Here is a 14,763-nt window from a genome sequence, read left to right as displayed (position 1 = left end):
AGATGCATTGAAACCTCCTTTACTCACAAACTACATCAGGTTTTCAGCGCTCACTCTGCTGAACACTGCACATCCCATTTTTCGGCGAAGGATAAGTAAATGGGTCTTTTCAACGGAAGGGTAAGTGAAGAACATGACATATCTCTGATCTGGGTAAAATACAACTTCATGGGTTTTTGCTGTAAACTCTTATGAAAATGTCCTTCAGAAGTCAGGCTGTAGCTAGGACAAATGTAGGGGTAAAGAAACCCCTCCACCTTCATGTAGAGGTCCCACACATTCTGGAGAAACAAGACTCGAAAAAGGTGGAAAGAGAAGCAGTGTGTGGAAACTAGTTTCTTTGGTTGTTAATCCTCTCCCTCTCAGATTTTAAAAATAATTCCCTAGAATTCAGCAGGGAATCTCAGCCATGAATCTTTAACAGTGAGTGTTTCAGCTCCTCAGGATACTCCATGGGACTTTCTTATAACAGAAAGCCCATTTTATGGCTCCAATTTATTATTTTATGTGATGTTTCGCTGTATTAGCGTTGGCAATACCAACAGTACCCCTCAGTCCTCCCGTGAACATATTGTGTTAAGACCTATGGACCCCAAAACTTTCTTTGCCTCTCTGCTCCTGTAGGGTATCAGCTCCAGTGGGACTTCAGCAAAGCCTTCAGGCTGGAGATCAGGAAAACTGATCTATTAACACTGTTGAAGCCAAACTCTTAAGCTTGAAATCACCTTGTCTCGTGGGTGGTCTTTTGGAGGGATTCTCATTTCAATCAGAACCAAGTTCTCCAGCCATAAAGATCAGGGATTTTGTAGAGTTCATACTCTGATGCCAATAGAAAGAGATTTCTGGAACCTGATGGTGGGATGAGACAGAATTTCATCTTCTACCTTCGGGCTCTGAAATGAATAGTCCTTTTACAAACAGAAAGCATGAATGTTCCTGCAAACCTCACGACCAGACCTGGGTGTTACAGGTTAGGGGATAACTTCACTCAAAGGAAAATTTGCTTTTTAGTTTCAGGTGTTGGTATCATGGATAACCTTATGTGATAGACATGAAATATGAGCCATCTGACTCTTATGAAAGCCAAAAAAATATTTTAAAACTTCAGTGTCTTCAGTATTTTGCTGTTTAAATCACTTGACCTTTAATGGGAAAAATTGGCAATATCTTGAATTAAAATAGAATTTCATAATATCAGTGCAATAACGTAGAAGATGCAACTCTGATTTCTTTTCAGCGATCTATTGCTTTTCTTACTGTGGTGGCACTGTGATGTTATCTGCTGCAGAAATAGGGCTGAATTGGACAGTTACTGTTTCCTCATCGTGCAGACAATCTCTCTCTCTCTCTTTTGTTAGCTGGTGAATAATTGTTATCTCCCAAAGATGAACAATGTTATCTCTGATGAGTGGTGTAAAACTAAGGATAGGACAGAGAGAAAGTGGGAGTTGCTCATTCAAGTCAGGGGATTTTATAGCTCACTCTTAACTTCAGGGAAGGAGGAAAACACACCTCTTTCAAGCTTGGCTGGATTTGAAATTATCTATTGTCATGCTTCCTCTAGCTCAGCATCCTCATGGGCTGTTCCTAGTAACATCTTCATTTCAGGATTATATAGTCTATTTAATGCATATGCAGCAGACATCTAATTGCCTTTGTTGCAGCAATCCTTGGTCATCAAATTTCTCTCTCAAAGGCTGGTGTACACTCATGGAAAAATGCTTGTTCCACAGCAGGTTTGCAACTGGGGCAAACATGAGGAGCTGGCAGAGGTTGCAGGAGGAGGGAGACAAAATTGGAACATCTCCGGTGAAGCTGTTGGATGGGAAAGCAAAGCCTAATCCCTATGCTACACATAAAAATTATCAGAAGGAAGAAAACAGGAGGTGTCTGCCAAACCTGTAGTGGTGCATTCACAGGGAGAAGTAGGTCACATATGAGGGGGGCTGTTATTTAAGGATTTGTGACTTAGAAATGCTTTTGGAGTTAAGTTACCAAGCTAAGGAAGTTTCTTGGCTTTTTTCCCCTGATGCCTCATTTCTGGTGGAATCAAAGTGGAAGTGCAGAAGCCCTTGAAGGCTCAGATGTATCTAACAAATGCAATTCCACCACGTCCTTTAAAATTGTTGACCATCATGTTAAAATGGGATTAGATAGGATCCAACTACTATAAAATGACTTTCCATTCAATCTCTCATCATGTTTCCTTCATTCAAAGCTTAGCTGAACTGGGCATGTATATCTCTCTCTATCTCTCTCTATCTCAATGGTGTGACTTTTGGTGTTTATATATTTATCATATTCAATTCTCATTAAGACTTGTTAGTAAGTCTTGTTAGAGTATCTATTTCTTCTCAGCTAGCAACAGCAAGCCTTAGTCCCATTTACATCATGCACACACCAGCAGCATCATTCAGCTCACACCAGTACTGCAGCTTGACCTGGCAAGTGCCGGAGAAGGGTGCTATTAGAACCGTCCTTATAGTTTTATTTAACTAATAAAACCAGTTGTGAGTAACAAGACTGACATTTAAACACAGGAAAAGCATTGCAACCTTGTTCCCTTTCTGTAATTGGCAAAAAAAGTGTCGCTAAAATCTTTCCCTAAGACAATAAGATAGCGTCTTATTAAAAAACATAGCTGGCCACCACTCTCCTGATAACTTGTGTCTGGGGACTACGTAAGACCTATTTATTCCTTATGTGAGTTCTTTTCAAAGGAAAAAGGCTTATCAAGATCAGCAAGATTTCATGTCAGATTGGGCTGTTGAGCCAGAGCATGAAATCCCAATGTTGGAAATGTCTGGAGTAGACCCTGTGTGCAAGGCTGACTTGTAGCTACATGCCCATCACCTCCTGGCCAGAAAGCAACAGTTAATCGGTGAGAGAACAACTACCACAGGGGCGGTCACCTGCTGCCTCTCCAGGGGCTCTGGCTTTCATATCACAAGCTTTTATGTGAATCGTGGGACCTAGAGAGTGGTTACTTATCACCTGTGCTCCTCCCTGAAGAAGAATAATATCAGCTGTACACCTCGAGTGGCAGAAGGTCACAGCCGTAATGCTGAGCAGCCGTTTTTCAATGATAGCCTGAAATGTGTCTCTCCTGTTGCCCTTTCTCCCCAGAGGTGCCGTTTCTGGCTTTTGCCAAACCGTATAAATCAATGACTACCACATTACCCTGTCAGCATTTTTCAGCTTTCTTACACAGGGAGAGGCACCATCTCTAAGAATAACCTCCAGCGAGAAAGAATTATTCCTTTTTCTCAGCAACACCAACTCCACCAAAGCCTCACATTTTGCCACCATCTTTTAAGGCAGGGCTTTAAAAAACATGTTGCCACTGAGTTTTAGAAAACCCTCCAGAATCAGATTTATGATCAGCTGAGGTTGCTGCAGTGAGGGAGATATATGCAATTGTTAACATATATATTTTACTAATATTGTGCATATTTTTAGCTTGTGACCTATATTTAACAAACATATGCAATGTGACACATGCCATCGGAAATTAGATATGTCATTATGAAAATATAAAGAACGTGACACACACCATTAACACGTGTCAAAAATCATTAGAGTCCTTCTCCATTAAAGCTACCCAAGCACTTCTAAAATGAAGAAGCCCAGCCTCTTTATAAACACAGAGTTTAGCTGGTACACCTTTCGCCTTGTCTTATAAAGGCGCCTGGCTGAGTCCTGGGTCCTTATTCTATAATCTTTGTTTTATAAACCAACATTCCATCCAGCCTTTCCTGCAAAACACGGTCAGAGAAGTGGCGGCACAGAAGCACGTTTCTGGTAGTACTTGGCACATGTTGATGGGATTTATGTAGATTAAAATGCAAAACAAGTTGATAATCTAATGCAAAGTATCTTTCAGCCCTAAATCAGAAGCAGAAAACGCAGCAGTCCTGTTTTCCCTCTCACTAAGTCTTTCAAGATCTTGAACTTTGCTCTTCCTCCCCATAAAAGCAGGTGATCCACTTCACACTTTCTCCATTCTCAGTACAAAGTAATTAATTAAAATTAAATTCTTAGAAGTGTTAAAGGGGTTGCATCAACAACATGTGTTAATATCTCCAGTGCTGTAAGAGTCATCTTCACTTTAAAGAGGCTCTTTGTTACTAGGAAAAAGTGGATGAAAACCACTTTTAAGCCAAAATAGCTTGTCTGCGAGGGCTGCGTTAACAACTGGGTGTTAGAGAAACCTACCTTTATGATCACTCAAACCAAGGAATAATAGTGTGTGTGTACATATATGTGTATATTGTTATTAAGGGAATAATAACACTTTGAGCATCACGTCAGGCATGTGCAGAGGGGATCTCTGAACTTCCGCGCAGCCAGGCAGGGGAGGCGGGACGAGCTACACACAGCAGAGCTGCTGCTGAATTTGCCACTTGTTCCTGCTGAGGATATGTTTTGGTGCCCAGGATAATCCTTTTCCTGCCCTGTCCTTTGAAAATCCTTCTTTGGACTTGGGAGATAGTTATTTTTGCTCTTGCCAGATTTTGGGGAGGGAAAGACGAGGTTTCAAAGCTCCTTGACGTCATTGCATTTAGAGAAAAAGAGTCCCATCCTCTGTCAAGACTGCGGGGGGGAGCAGGGGAGTTCCCGGGTCTCCCCTGGGATGGTTTGGCACAGGGGAGCAGAGGAAGAGGATAAAGCTGGGTTGCAAACATGGTCCTATTTGTAGAAGGTGGGAAAATGAATGAGCACCTTTCATGATGAACTACCAGTGAGTGGGCAGGTAAATTTAAAAGCTTTGTCAACATCAGCTTGCTTCCAGCCTTCCCTGATGTACAGTCTGTGGTGTCTCAGGAGCTGTCCTCAAGAACTTCTGATCCTGAGATCTCATGCTCTATTTGTCCCTGGTGACTGCCGGCCTTTGATTCATTAGTGCAGACAAACTGATTTCCTTCTGCCCCTTTCCTCTGTGTCCTGAACCCAGGATTCGGCTTTTCTGTGTGCACGAAAACATGCCCTAGGAAGTCCTACAATGAAAAATGTTTACATCGCAGCTTGCTTGCTAGAAAAGTCTTATTCTCTCCTGACACATTGATCTTTTTCACACTGCTTTTGTTCTCTTGTTAGCATACACAGCTGCCTGCATTATGCCATGCCGAATGTAACACATGCAGTATGTGCTTGTCAGTGTGTCAGGCTTGAAAACCTATGATTAAAAATTATGTTGCTCATTAGTCATTGCAAATCAAACTGAGAACAATGCTCTCTGGCCAATTTGTAAACAAACATCCTGTTCAACCTGTTCCATGATTTCTCTTTAAGGAAGAGAATAGAGGACCAGCTCATAAATAAATAACTCCCTAATTCTGCTGGAGACACACACTCAGGGCATCTTACTAGATGAATAAATATTCCATAATTTCATTTGCTACAAAATTGTCTCCTACAAATTTTGGCTTCAGATATCCCTAATGCCAATAATGATTCATAAATATTTTATGAAAGTGAGCACTCTGTCTGTGTGTGGTATATGTCTGTTCTCATGTGGACAAAGAATTATTAAAAGTAACAAATTAGTATCCTGAGAATACTGTCAAGAACATCACATTAGTGGAAAAAACTTCAATCTGAAGACAGATACATGTTTCTCTTCTGTTTGTGAGCACACACAGCCTATGTGAAAAAGTGTCAATATTACAAAAAAGGAATTTCTGGTATAATTTCTGCATATTTTCTCCTCCACAAACACTACTTCAGTTCTCTTGGGCACCCGGAGGTCTAGGAAGAGCTTTGAAATCAGTCGCATAATCCCCTCACGTGTGTAAATTAACATTCATGGCCACAGAGAAGGCTGAATTCAGACAGCAGCCTGTGCCTAAGAAAAGCACATTTTCTTAGACTTCCAGCAGAGCTGAAGAGCGTGGAAGGTGGCACAGTACCATGGACCTTCCTGAGAGCACAGGGCAGGAAGGTCCATGGTAGCTGCCTATAGGTGGAAAGAGAGCACAGAGTATATACGATACTGTACATGTGAAGGTATTCAATGAACTGAGCGAGCGCCACGGAGGCAGGGCTGCAGCCCCCATCCTGCCTGTTACCAGCACCCATCATGGGTGAGCCGCTTCAAGCGGTTCTGAATCTGGCTTAACTTGCAATGCAGCCATTTCTTCACAGTCAGAAAAACGGTTCCAGATTTGGTTCAGGGCACAGGAATTAGGAAGTGGCCGAGCACCACGCTGTCCCATCCTCTCTGCCAAGGAGGCCAGAACACTGGAACAATGGGCTGCCAGTGTCCCCAGCAGACAGCTGCAAAGTAACATGCTCGCGGTATTTCTTACCCTTCCTTACTGCTGCTAATTAGAGGTTGTTTAATACCCGGAGGCATGAAGGTTTTTACTCTTGAAATGATCCTGTTTGTTTTAGTTGTTACCAGACCCATTGAGAACACTGTTACAATCTCTGCTTAATGTTCTTGATTGATTTAGTGACATTTGTGTATATACAAAGCGATTACAACATGGGAGTGAGTGCAAGCTCATGTGTAGCTCCAGCCTGAGGACTAAGAAAAGATTTCTTTTTTTGGTCGCTGATTTTTTTAGGAGCAAGAGGTGCTATATGATCTTTGTCTTGATTAGGTTTTAGTTCATCAGGTCAGCATCTATTTTGGTTTGCCTGTTTGCCGAAATGGTGTTCTTTACTCAGTAGACCATAGTAAGTCATCAGCACCTGCTATAGTCCATTATCTTGCTCACTTTTTGCTCCCAGATCACTGACCCAACAGAAACAGAAAGACCCTTCGGAGCTGGTCTGGTCTGTGACGGCAGAGCCATGGCTGTGCCCACACACTGGGGGCACTGGGAGCTCTAGGCTGCTCCCTGCTCTGCAACGTGTGCTCTGGCGTTTTCTCCAACAAAGCACGTGTGCTTTGCAAAAGTTCATTTCCAGCAGCACAGGATGATGCTGCATCCTATATTCCCAAAGAGCAGGTAAGTCTCACTGCCTGCATTCCCTGATTCCTTAAAATTGAGCAGAAAAGAAAACATTTCTGTCAAATCTTGTTACATGGTACACTGTGGTGTAGTACGGAAAAACATCTTTTCCTGGTTTCGACTCAAATGTGTATGAATTCAGTAGACTAGCAAAAAATTATTTACTTTTTAGTATTGGATCACTTAAAACTCTTTGTATTCCTGTTGGGAGGTCCTGGTTGAGCAGAGCAGCTCTGCTCCAAGCACCTTTAGGGAACTGAGACAACATGACAATGAAAAACAGGGATCGGGTCAGATAAGCAGAGAGAAACTTTCCAGTTTGAAAGGACAAAGGTCAAATTCTTCCAGATAAGCCCACTGACAGTGCCACGTGCGTTTTATGCTCAGGAGGTTTCCACCTCTAAATGAAAACCCAGGTACCAGGTGAGACTGCATCAAAGAGAGTTTGTCAGAATTTCTGTGCAGTCTTTTTAAAACACTGGAAAAAAACCCCAATGCAAGTCAAGCTACTTTTCCTGTTCAGGACTTTCCATGCTGTTTCTAAACTTACTTGTCAGACAAACAGATACTCATCCTATTTCCTTCAAATTCAGTTCCTTAAATCCTCTCCATATCTGAAGTAACTAAAATAAGAAAACTGAGAACTTACCGGCTGCTTGGAAAAGTTTCTTGGACCGCTTCATAATGTTCTTACCAGTTTCCCTATTTGCAAAATAAAAATGTAAGTTAATATAAACTGCAAGAAAATATTATGGAAGTATAGTAAATACATAGAGGTCATAACAGAATTTCAGAAAATTAAGGCTGTGCCAACAAGTATGAGCTTCACTATATCAAAGCCATTTCTGAACAGCATACCTTGCTCTTGAAGACCTCCCAAAAAGGACAGCCCAGCACCTGCACACACTGTCCATCCCATTGCTCTACTGCCCATTTCTGGAAAGCAGCCTTTTCCTGGTATATCTAAACAGAATTTCAGGATGTAACATGACTTCCTTGTGTTACGCCTTTCAAGGACATGAAGTACACCGCATTTACCTTTTCTGCAGGCTAATATGTACTAGTATGAACTCCCAGTTCCTCCAAGTTCACAAATTTCATAAGAAAGTTTTCTATTCAGTCATCCGAGGCCATTAAAAAAAAAAGAAATTATTCCTACAGAATCCCATTTGATGTATTTGCCTCTTTTGATAGGGAATCCCAAATTCTTTAAGTATGTTTTTCTAATGAGTTTTGCAGCCAATTCTTGTTTCATTAGATCATGGTTTATAAAAACTTAATAATTATCAAAATGCTAAATTATAAGAAAGGTTGAAAAATGGAGAAATTATAGCAAATAGAAGTTGGCAATATTTTCCATAGACTCGATTCCTTAAAAGCCTGTTCCTTTGCTGAATTATATTCTCAGGATGATTGCTTTTGTGCTTTAAGTCAAGTCCATACCGAAATAATTTCAGGAATTAACCCATCATTTAAGACTGAAGCATTTTGAGAAAACTGTCTAAAATACAAGACAAAATACTGTTACAATTGTATAAATATTAATGACTGTAAACCAGTGATTTCAGTAATAACACGGATGTTAATTACGCCAGCAAATCGTCATTCATCAGCCATGTTCTTCTCCTGGTCTTGAAGTGAGGAAGATTATATTTTGAGGTACATGGATAAAACTATTGCTTCAGTAAATAAAAGAAGATGAGATATGAGCTCTGTATGCTGATAAGCTCCTCATTAAAACAAATGTATTGATGGTAGTATTGTCTATTAAGACAATGTAATATATAGACAGCTGGATCATATATAATTCAAACTGTTCTCACTTTACAAACCTGACAACTGAACAAATATAATTGATTCATGTATTGTAATATACATTCCATTAGTTAGAATATATATCCAAAATTGAAGATGTCAATCAAATAAAATGAATGCATGTTTTCATAGAGCACTGATTCCTTTTATTAAACCAAGAAAAAAATCAATCACTATTTTTGGATTCAGATTCAACGAGAGTGTGACTCCTGTAAGTTATGTGGCAATAAATATACATGTTTATTTTAGTCATGCCAGGAAATTACTCTGGATACCTTTGATCTATTTAATGTGTAAGAAAATAAGCTATTTATGATAGCAGTGTCTATGAACACTTTAAGCAAATAGTTTCGCTGACGTATAGGTAGAGGAGATAGTACTGATTCTCACAGCAGTTTTACACTCTGTTGGTTTCAGTGAAAGTTACTCCAGGTTTACACCAGCATAAAAGAGACTGGAGAAGCCTTGTATTTTAACAGCTGACTTTCACATGCTGATCTGTGGCTCCCGACTTGCAGGATGAATAATGCTGAAGCAAATATTGCAGGTTCTGTTTGCATTTTTGTCGTAATTTACTTCTGAACCTTGGGAATAAAACCTGAAATCTGTCATAAACAAAGCATTTATTTCCTTCATCTGGAGCTCTGTCTGTGCCTGCTGAGCAGGCCTGCTCTGCTTGATGTCTAAAACATGCTGTGAGGCATTTCCTTTCTCTAACAGGATGCACAAATGCTTTGTTAACAAGTTTGAAGTTCCCGCTGCCTGCTCTCAGCTGAAGGCGTGGTAAGGCCACACGCACTGCCGAACGAGTGCAGCTTGGATCCGAGCAGGTGTAACCCACTGCGGGCATCAGCTCCAGCCGCAGCGGCACTCACTGCAAACCCCTTCTTGACAGACGACAAGAGACAAGGGGAAGCAACATGAGGAGGAGGGAACTTCTCAGAGAAACCGAGATCCGCGGTTTGTAAGGGTCTTGTGGTGGTTCGTCTCATCTGGCCCGGTCACTCCGGTCCTTCTTCCCTTTTCCATCATGCTTCTCCTGCAACAGCTGTGGCCTGCACAGTACTCAAGGAAAGGATAAACCTGTGCAGCTTCTCCCAAAACAGCGGTTTATATTATTGTGGTGGTTTGAACCTTTACGTGGAGTATTTCAGTTTTGACCTCTCCCTGATATCCATGTGCTGCCTTAGGCACATGCAGTGTATTACTGCTGTCCCTCCTCACCCACGGAGGATGGTATGGAAACCATATGTGTGTAGGATATAGCATTATATATAAATTTATATTATTATATTGAAATTAGAGACATTATTATACTGTTAGTATATAGTAATACATTACTTTTATAGAGAAATCTATAGTATTATATAGATTATATATAATCTATAGTATTATATCGATTATATATGATCTATAGTATTATATAGATTATATATAATCTATAGTATTATATATAGTATATATAACACTATATATACTATATATAGTATATATAGTATTATAATATAGTACTATTAAAATAAATGATACTGAAGTTCTTATTACATGTCAACAAAGCTCTTCCAGCTGGAATCAGACTACAGGCGCTGGGTGCAGTCCCCCTGAGCAGCAGATGATCATCCCCATCCCAGAGTTTCCCATGGCCACCGCTGCTCCCCATCTCAGTGGTATCTCAGTGACGTGGCGCTGCTGCAGTGCAGGAGGAGCTGGGAAGGGCCACGGAGAGCGATGCTCTGCCTTCGCAGTAGGCAGCAAGGTAGTAGCACTCAGCTGAGCATGATGAAATACATGCACAAAAGGCTAAATAATATATACTTAACCACACTGCAACTTTTAAACATTAATACTGCTTACAATTTATTTCCTAAGCATTAACCTGTAGCAACAGGCCCTGACATGATCTGCTGTAAATGTGCTCAGTATCGCTGAGAATTTTTGCATGCAAAATTTTCTAATACTATTAGCTGGTTCTGTGGACAACCACACTGGGGGTTTCTGCCAGTTTATCCTACCTCAGTCGTGCTACAGCAGACCTACATATCTCCTTGGAATATGACTACATATAAAATTGCACAATGATTGATGGACAAAGAATTATCTATATTCTTTCACTTTCTCATGCTGTTATATGTTGTACGGTGATATGGTGCATGCACCTCTGCATGTGAAAAGATCTCGATCTCTTCTATGATGGCTCTGTGGTTTAATGCAGCAAGCTCCACGCAGCCCTTGCACGGTATTTTGCTGTGGCTGAAGCAGTGAGACCTGGGAGGGGCTCTGGCTCCGGGGCCACAGCGGCCACTTGCATCGATGGAGATTTTCCTTCTTGCACAAGGAAACTCGCTGCAGAGAGCTGTTCCCACCCTGGTTTGCCCTTCGTGGTGGGTTCAGCCCATGGGCTTTGCTTCGCTTTAAATACATCCTTCCATTTTCTGCTCGGGGCACACTTGGGTAGTGCCAAGCTGGGAGCACTTTGTGGGGTCAGTGGAGATTTTGGGAGCCAGGGATCCAGGCTTTGAGCACTGGCTGAAGAGTCCTGGCTCCACCATCCTTTAGGGTGAAAAAATTTGTGAAGTTGTAACACTGGCAGCATCTTTTTCACATTAAAAAAAAAAAAAAAAAAAGTGTTAGGCAAGATGAGCAATCTATGTAGCGATCTTTTCTGCCTGGGAAAACCTTATTCCTACAGAGATATGTGGGATTTAACTATCGTTGTAGACTGATACCTTACATGATGATGCAATTACAGAATGTTCATATATATGTGAAGACTCGCAGCTATGTTAGGAGAGAAAGACAAAACCCCTCTTTATTACATCAAATTAAACAGAGGCATTGCTGTTTCAGTATGGGAACCCTTTGTATCCCTCCAGCTCAGCTGTTCCAGCAACAGGCTGTGCTATGGCCACATCCCAGGCAGGGAAGCTGAGAAGGAAAGGAGATGGTGTCCAATACCACACTCTAAATATTGCCTGAGAACATTTCTTGCTGGTCCATTTTTCAAAGTTGAAAGATTGTCCCTTTTATGTTCTTTCAGGTATTAGCTGTCTTAAAAAGAGAGCGCAGTGAGGAGCAAGCGGCTCACAGCGCAGCAGGCAGTATTTTCCCTCCCAGCTCAGAGGGCTCTGCTTAACGCCCATTCATCACCCCTCAGTAATGTGGTCGATGTTAGATTAGGGTTTTGTTTGCATGTGATCACAGAAATTCTTTATACAAGGGCTGGTCAGCACCCGGGTGACCAGGGTGCGGGCTCTGGGCTCACTCACGTCATGGTGATTTGTGGAGGACACAGGAGGACGACTCGGGGCAGCAGACGTGGTAACGAGCGATGGCATTTATCAGATGCTCGAGAGGGGACACAGCTCCTGAGCAACTTCTGATAAATGCACAGGAGGGTCTTTGGGCCAGACACAGAAAACTGCTTATTTTCCAAATAGGAATTCTTTAACCAAAGAAAATCCAGGCCACTGAGTGGGGCGAATCCTCACCCCTGCCAGTCCACCCCACGCCAAATGGGTCATTCCCTGCCAGCCCTGCTTTGCCATCCAGCAGGTCTCATGGCTTCTAGGATGAACCAGCCCCACAGTGTTCATCCCAGGCCCTGCAAAAGCCGTCTCCCTTCCATCCCATCTGCACGAGCCTGTGCCCTTGTGCCAACACACCAGGAGCTTTTCCCAAGGATCTCCCCCATCTCCCCCATCGCTCCCAGGCTGCCTTCCTTCCCTGGCTGTCCCAGCAGAAGTTGTCCCCATCCCTCCGGCAGGTCCTAGGCCACAAAGTGGCATCCAGGAAGGCACCAGCAAGGAGCTTTCCCCTGCCTCCGCAGACATATCTTTATATGTAAAACAAAATCTGCAACACATATATGGTAAACTGTGAACAACTCAAACAGCTCAGCCATCCATCACAGCGCCATATGGTTGGATGTAAAAAATAGGTCCTAAAGATTATATTATAATGAACAGAAAAGATTGTCAGAAAGGAATTTAAATAATCAAACCTCTGTATATGTATACCGATATATATGTATGTGTGTCCCCTTCATATTTTTTTAAAGTATATATACATGTATATAAATGCAGACCTAAATCAAGCAATTGATTTAATAGATGCTTACAAAGAGGCAGGAATCAGAGCACCCACAGGAATATGCTTCAGAGGGTCACACATCAGTCAGAAAAAAAAACCCTGATTTTTTTATTAGTTTAAATGAACCTATATTTTAAAGAAAAAGCACTACATCAAGTCACAAATATCAGAGTCTGCCAGAATCCACCTGGTAAAAGCAGAATTTCTTAGGAGACAGAAGGAGTGCTGTTCAGTGCCATGCCCGGTGCCGGCAGCCGCGCAGGGGAGCACTCCAGCTGGGAAAACACCTCCCAGGATGGGCACCACCACGGCACCCCGCGCTGCTCCCTGGGCAGGCTTCTCACAGCGAACTGAATGGAGTCCTTTTTTCTTTTAAACTACCTCTTTCTTAAGATTTCATGAACTGAAGTGGTGAATCTACTTGTCCTGCTCTTACCTGTCCCTGTTCTGCTGTGCTCACAAATGGTTTCCAGATCTAAAACACCATGAGAACTTCCCTGCAGGATTTCCACCAAATACTAAGCAGGAAAGAAACCAAGTCCCCAGTGGAGAATTTGACCAATTTTGACAATTTTAAGCAACATTTCTAATGATAAAGCTGGTATTGCTATGGTGTAAATAGGGAAGACTTGTTAAGGCATGACTGGCAGACTTCACCAAAAACAACCAATTCCCCACTCTGCCACAGAAATATCTGGGAAAAAGATGCAGAACAAGCCAGGAGAGAGAAGGAAAAAAAAACCACCACCAAACAACCAAACCCACACATTTTAACAGGAAAGTCCATTAAGCAAAACAATTATTTCCATTCTAAAACTGTGGTATCTCTATCACTGGAAATTTCTAAGGACAGGTATGATGTGGTTAATCCTATTGCAAATAGGGTCAAATGAAATAAATGGCTTCCTGAAATCCCTCTACCTGCATTTGGTACAATTCTGGTGACCTTGATTAAGTATCTCAACCATAAAGCTGTGATTCTTTGGAAGAACTCTGCTTTCCTCTTATTTCTGAGCACTGCTTCATTCCCAATAGGTATGATAAGGTTGTTGACATCTCAAGACATAAAGAATTGCTGTGGGATAGGAAACAGCCTGTTCCTTATCCATCTGTATCTAGATTGCTGAATTTTCATCTCTAAAAAGTCAGTTTTGACCAAAATGGCTTCAGTGATAAAAATAGCTAATATGTTCTTTTCTTTACATCTCTATTTTTCTATATATTGGAAAAAAAAAAAAATAGGAAAAGTCTTAGAGAAATTGCCTGTGTAAGACCAGGAAAAGTTCTGGCTGCACACAGCTTCTACTGCACTCATGAATGTTGCTTTGCTCATTAGGAGAGAAGAAGCTTGAGTCTTGTACTGAGTTCAAACAGCAGAACTGCATTTTTTTTGGGAAAAAACCAACCCAAACCCAACAACAAACCAACCACCAAGCCAAAACGGGAAAGATGGGCTCATCACAGTTCGGTATGGCTTTTTTTTCCATCTGTAAAGACATAGCAGTTTTCCTCTTGGCACATTTTCCATGATATCTGTAACGTGTAAACCTGTTTCAAGGAGCTGCCGGCAGTGGGCTAATACAGTGTAATGGAGTTGTTATCCTTTATTCTGCAGCAGGTTTACAAGTGAGTAAAAATGATTTATGGATGATACTGAAAGCTGGATGTCTTTCTGCCTTTTATACAACCTGAAAACAGAGGGACAATCTAGGGCCACAGAAAGGGTTGCATGCACAGTTAGTGCATTTTCAGGCTAATTTGCCCATGGAACAGATAGACACAGGGAAGCAATGAATTCAGGAACATAATAGGAACCGAAAGTCCTGAGATGTGGTGTAAACAACAAAAAAAGAAATATTATTTGCAAATATTTTTATATCAACATCTTTTAAGACAGGTA

General features: G+C 41.5%; 1 long non-coding RNA gene across 1 annotated transcript in view; it reads left to right on the top strand.

Moving 5' to 3' along the window:
- The window catches only part of LOC129736034 (uncharacterized), a 41,791-nt gene extending 31,700 nt beyond the window's left edge, over positions 1-10,091 (top strand). The window contains exon 5 of the long non-coding RNA XR_008732183.1: positions 9,495-10,091. This is a non-coding gene — a long non-coding RNA (uncharacterized LOC129736034). The remainder of the gene's footprint in view (positions 1-9,494) is intronic.
- Positions 10,092-14,763: the final 4,672 nt, after the last annotated feature.

This window comes from Falco cherrug, chromosome 4, assembly GCF_023634085.1.
Source record: "Falco cherrug isolate bFalChe1 chromosome 4, bFalChe1.pri, whole genome shotgun sequence".
Classification (NCBI taxonomy): domain Eukaryota; kingdom Metazoa; phylum Chordata; class Aves; order Falconiformes; family Falconidae; genus Falco; species Falco cherrug.
The sequence above is the reverse complement of the archived record's forward strand: the minus strand, read 5'-3'. Positions and strand labels throughout refer to the sequence as shown.